The following is a 6,381-nucleotide window of genomic DNA, read 5'->3' as shown; positions in this document are numbered from 1 at the left end:
GTAAGTGGACATTGTTTTGTCCATAAAGGACTTTACAACTTGAGCCTGCTGGACTCATTTCCATTCGTCTGACTTGTCCTGACGCGACCTCTGTTGTGGGTCAGCAGGTTTGACTCCACTACAGATCGTGTCCCCTTCACGTATCCTCTTCCTTGTTCCCTCCCCTCTCTGGATGAGGAGAATCAACTGCACAGACACGTTTCTACACAACACAGCTGTGATTCACATCTGATCATGGGTGTTCTGCTGGTTGTTTAGGAGAAGCTACACCGCCGCTCACACACTAAGACGTAAAGGGAGGAGACGCATTAGTCATGGAACGCGTCCAGGACTGAACCGGCGTCGTCTTCTTGTAGTAGTCTGACACCTAGTGGTGGCAGGGAAGAAGTGCAGTGTGTGACGTCTGGAAGCGCAAGTGAAAACGATTCAGATACTGAAGGGAAACTCCAAACGATCGTTTTACCACGTTTCTCTTTCACATTTTAAAACCCACCGAGTTTGGTGATGTTTGGACAAACTGTGATTGACAGTATTCAACTCAACTCTACTCAACACTTTATTGCAGACTCAGGGTCCATAACCAACAAAACAAGGTAAAAAACAAGAGAAGAAAGAATAAAGCCATAAAAGATAAGAACCACTGGTAAAAGAGAAACCTGGACAACACACAAAGTAAACACAATAAAACACCATGAAAGGAACAAGCCATGGTGTTGTAAGAAGGCAGCTATACCAATGGTCCCTCTGCCGGGACTGGTAGCGTGTGGCCCTGAGTCTCATATTAGTTAAAGTCTTGATGATTACATTATCAGAGTCACTGAGCCGGCAAATACATTTATACATGAGCTTTCTTACAACAGCCTGGAAGGTGCTGACTCCTGCAGCCACAGACAGTTCACTGGCACTACACCAGCTAGGTCTCTTTAGTAGTAGTTCTCACTGCACCATTATACGCTACTCCAAGCCTCTGTAAGCTTGCTTTTTGTAGTGTGGCCACAGGGGCAGTATAAAGTGGTGTACAATATGTAGTGTGGCCACAGGGATGCAGTATAAAGTGGGTACAATATGTAGTGTGACCACAGGGATGCAGTATAAAGTGGTGTACAATATGTAGTGTGACCACAGCTGTGCAGTATAAAGTGGTGTACAATATGTAGTGTGACCACAGGGGGCAGTATAAAGTGGTGTACAATATGTAGTGTGACCACAGGGGGCAGTATAAAGTGGTGTACAATATGTAGTGTGACCACAGCTGTGCAGTATAAAGTGGTGTACAATATGTAGTGTGACCACAGGTGTGCAGTATAAAGTGGTGTACAATATGTAGTGTGACCACAGGTGTGCAGTATAAAGTGATGTAGAATATGTAGTGTGACCACAGGTGTGCAGTATAAAGTGATGTACAATATGTAGTGTGACCACAGGTGTGCAATATAAAGTGATGTACAATATGTAGTGTGACCACAGGTGTGCAGTATAAAGTGGTGTACAATATGTAGTATGACCACAGGTGTGCAGTACAAAGTGGTGTACAATATGTAGTATGACCACAGGTGTGCAGTACAAAGTGGTATACAATATGTAGTGTGACAAGAGGTGTGCAATATAAAGTGGTGTACAATATGTAGTATGACCACAGGTGTGCAGTACAAAGTGGTGTACAATATGTAGTATGACCACAGGTGTGCAGTACAAAGTGGTATACAATATGTAGTGTGACAAGAGGTGTGCAATATAAAGTGGTGTACAATATGTAGTGTGACCACAGGTGTGCAGTATAAAGTGGTGTACAATATGTAGTGTGACCACAGGTGTGCAGTATAAAGTGGCGTACAATATGTAGTATGACCACAGGGATGCAGTATATAGTGGTGTACAATATATAGTGTGACCACAGGTGTGTAGTATATAGTGGTGTACAATATGTAGTGTGACCACATGTATGCAGTATAAAGTGGTGTACAATATGTAGTGTGACCACATGTATGCAGTATAAAGTGGTGTACAATATGTAGTGTGACCACATGTATGCAGTATATAGTGGTGTACAATATGTAGTGTGACCACATGTATGCAGTATAAAGTGGTGTACAATATGTAGTGTGACCACAGGTGTGCAGTATAAAGTGGTGTACAATATGTAGTGTGACCACAGGTGTGTAGTATATAGTGGTGTACAATATGTAGTATGACCACAGGGATGCAGTATAAAGTGGTGTACAATATGTAGTATGACCACAGGGATGCAGTATAAAGTGGTGTACAATATGTAGTGTGACCACATGTATGCAGTATAAAGTGGTGTACAATATGTAGTGTGACCACAGGTGTGCAGTATAAAGTGGTGTACAATATGTAGTGTGACCACAGGGATGCAGTATAAAGTGGTGTACAATATGTAGTATGACCACAAGTGTGCAGTATAAAGTGGTGTACAATATGTAGTATGACCACAGGGATGCAGTATAAAGTGGTGTACAATATGTAGTGTGACCACAGGTGTGCAGTATAAAGTGGTGTACAATATGTAGTGTGACCACATGTGTGCAGTATAAAGTGGTGTACAATATGTAGTGTGACCACAGGGGGGCAGTATAAAGTGGTGTACAATATGTAGTGTGACCACAGGGGGCAGTATAAAGTGGTGTACAACATGTAGTGTGACCACAGGTGTGCAGTATAAAGTGGTGTACAATATGTAGTGTGACCACAGGGGGGCAGTATAAAGTGGTGTACAATATGTAGTGTGACCACAGGGGGGCAGTATAAAGTGGTGTACCATATGTAGTGTGACCACAGGGGGCAGTATAAAGTGGTGTACCATATGCTCTGAACCAACACATCTCCACACTAACTGAACACATACCAAACTTGCGTGACCACAGGTGTGTGCTTGTGCGTACATCATACATCATGCAGCATTGCCTATAAACATCATCATCGTCTGTCATGTGTTCAGGAATATAACGTCCAAGATATTTCAGCTTATTACACACCACAAGATTATTATCAGACCATTTAAAATCAGGGAGTTTTAGGTAATTGACCTCTTTGGTTGTGTAGATCATGACAACAGTCTTACTAGCATTGTATTTGATGTCATGCTAGCTAGAGCTGTAGGCCTGTAGGTATCTAGGCTGCATGCTTTACCAGCTTGTCCTTCATTACCCCATGCTGCACACCAGACACACAACATATATCATGGAGCTGCTGGAGACCAGCGCTACAGGGACTGAGGATGACAAGGTCATCTGCATACATAATATGGTTCACCGAGGTTTTCCCATCATGCACCAGTGTTACAGGCTTTCAGCTGCTTGGACAAATCCTCAGTATATAGACTGTAGAGAACTGGAGACAGAATTCCCCCTCGTCTGACACCACTGCTGACCCCAAATGGGGCTGAAACACTACTACCCCATTTCCCTTGCATAGTGTGGTGGGCAGACCAATAAGCCAGGACTCTCACGGTGTATTTAGACACCCCTCCTTGACTCAGTTTAACAAACAACTTTCTGTGATTAACACGATCAGAAGCTTTAGAAGCATCAATAAGAACTGATGAGTTTTGGCCTCTGTATTTGTTCATAATTTACTTTAAGACCTATATACACAAGTCAGTGCCATGTTTAGCTTGAAAACCACACTGGTTATCTGTGGAGGTGATAAACTCATGCCCTCTATCCAGCAGCATTCTTTCTTTCTAGGACTTTTGGCAGTATGCTGGCTAGAGCTCTCGGCCTGTAGGCATCTAGGCTGCATCCTTTACCAGCTTGTCCTTCATGACTGACACTAACAGTACAGACAACATGAGTCTGGCAACAAGCCATGGACCATAAAGCCAGTAAAACAGATAGCAAGGAGAGGATCTATCCTCTACTGGCATGTTTAAGGTGTCCAGCAGTAACGTGATCTACACCACTTGCCTTGTTAACAGACAGCTTGTGTATAGCTCGGTACACCTCGTGTGACGTCATCACCATTGAACCGTCACTCTCAGTACTGCCCCCTTACACAGATCAGTGTGGACACGGGTGAACAAGGTGCTATCATGCTGTCGCCACAGCTCAGCAGCATCGTGTGTACTGCAGACCCCATCAACAGTGCACGGTGGAGATGTTTTACAGTTGTTGAGAGCTCTCACTTCTCCCCAACAGTTAGCAGCGTTATTTCCTAGCAGCCTCTGAGCCGTGGCGTCCTCCCTCATGGCTGCCCAGTTTACAAGGGAAGTGAATGGCGTACTTGTATCTTGCGTTAGTGAGCTTCTGGTGTTCAAGCTCAGGACCTGGTCTGGGTCTGCTGCCATAGCCCGTGATTTAAAGGCTTCACGGGCTCCTTCCTGATACCCAGCAGCTACATGCTGGTCCCCACCAGGCCTGATGTCACGTGTCTTGTGTTTGTACTTGCAGTAGGGCTTCCTGCCTTCACACAGAGCCCCAACAGTACCATCATACATGCAGCAGAGCTCTGTCCTACGCCTCACATCCTCACCATTCATGTCTCTGACATAGCCGCATCTCGAAGCAGATGTATATGAGCCAAGGTTTCATTTGTACGGCCATGAGAGGCCAAGATGTCCTCCTCTGTAGGAGTTGACCAGTCCAGCCTTCCTGCGTTGTCGCTGTGTGTGAGATTGAACTACCGGTGTGAGATTTAAGAGCGGTTCCCCGAGAGGCGTGTTGAAGGAAGTGAGGAGAGTAAAAGGGCCGAGAGACGTGTGGAGAGAGAGGAACCCAGAGGGGAGGGCTTTTTCCAGGACACGGCCCCCAGAACCAGAATCAGAACACCTTATTCATCTCCGGGGGGAAACTGGGTTCTACTACAGACACTCAGGCTGCAGTAAGAAACAAGTCAAGACTAACAAGATGCAAGATAACGAGAACACAGGAACAAGTAGAAACAAGAACAACAGAAACAAGTAGAAAAGAAAGACACGACAAGAAAGAGAAATCAGAACCAACTGCATCAACAGGCACGGGGCACATAACAGCCGGTGCACACTGCACTACGGCAGCACAACACAACGCAGTGGTGAGGGGTGTTGACACACCACAACACACATGTAGTGCTGAGCATGGAGGGTGTAGCAGGTAAGACAGGGCAAACACACAACTAAGACACCACACTTAGTGACGCCTTGGTGCTGGGTTTTAGCTGAGGCCAGAGTGTAGAGAGGAGTGGGGGGGGGGAGGGGGTCTGATGGGGAGGTGCTGAGAGGTGAGAAATATGAGGAGGTGGTGAGGGAGGGGATGATGAGAAGACAGAATGAGAGTGTGTGTGAGGAGAACCCTGGGAGGTGGTGGGGGAGTGTGAGAGAACAGGTAAAGATGCTGAGTACAGATTATAGCAGAGGCAGAAATAAGGTGGAGAGGAAACGAGAGAGGAGGGTAAAGGGGGAGTCGGCCAGAGAGGCAGAGAGGGCAGATAGGGGGGGGGGGTTATGATTCAGGGGACATATTAGAATAAAAGATGAGCTGAAGGAGGTAGAACAAAAGAGGAGCATGGGGGCAATAGCTAGGAGCAGGGTAGATATGGAGCTGAGGGCGAGACATGTACGGGGGGTTTTTAGGGTCAGAAAAGACGAAACAGAAGAGGAGTCATTTAGAAGAGGAGGAAGGAAAGGCTGGTGGGGAGGTTCCAGACTTTGTCGGGATAGCTGTAGGAGAAGAAGATCTTTACAGGGATTTATTGAGGGAGGCACAGCACAGGACACGTGCTGGATAAGGGGAAGGCCGGGGTGAGGGTGGTGATGGTGGAGAGATGTGTGGGGGGCACGTGGGGGCAGGAGGAAGAGAGGCAGCCATAGCAGGGTGAGGCAGGAGCAAGAGGGCAGGGATGGATGTTTAGCTGGAGGGTTTTACAGAGTTGACAGAGGAGGACTCGGTGCCGGCGGGACACAGATTCTGTAGGTGGGCAGAAGAAAAGGAGCGGGTGGCAGCAGGTAGCATGTCAACAGGGTTGGTCAGCATCGCTTACGAGAAAGGGGGCAGCAGAGACTAGAAGACTACAGGCCGCTTAGCCTGCTAGACGGTGGCTATAAAGAGTTAGCGAGGGCGTTAGCCGCCAGGGTAAAGAGTGAGAGGAGGTGGTGGGAGGCACACAGGCCTACAGCACCGCAGGTGGGGCCACGGCAGACACAACGAGGAGCAGCATCACAGACACTACTGACCTTATGGAGGCACACAAAGGAGGGCTGGCCAGGAGTTAGAAGTGAACAAGGCATCTGGTAGGGTAGGTCGTGGTAGTTATACAGGGTGGAGAGAGCTGGTTCGGGGCATCGGCTGGTAGGGTGGAGCAGAAGGATGCACGACGGCATTAAAAGAGAAGAAGGAGGATTTCAGGGTGTGAGTTTAGGGGCTGAGGACGAGGAAGGGAGAGACG

This window comes from Lampris incognitus, unplaced genomic scaffold, assembly GCF_029633865.1.
Source record: "Lampris incognitus isolate fLamInc1 unplaced genomic scaffold, fLamInc1.hap2 scaffold_264, whole genome shotgun sequence".
Lineage (NCBI taxonomy): Eukaryota > Metazoa > Chordata > Actinopteri > Lampriformes > Lampridae > Lampris > Lampris incognitus.
This window is presented reverse-complemented; position numbering follows the sequence as displayed.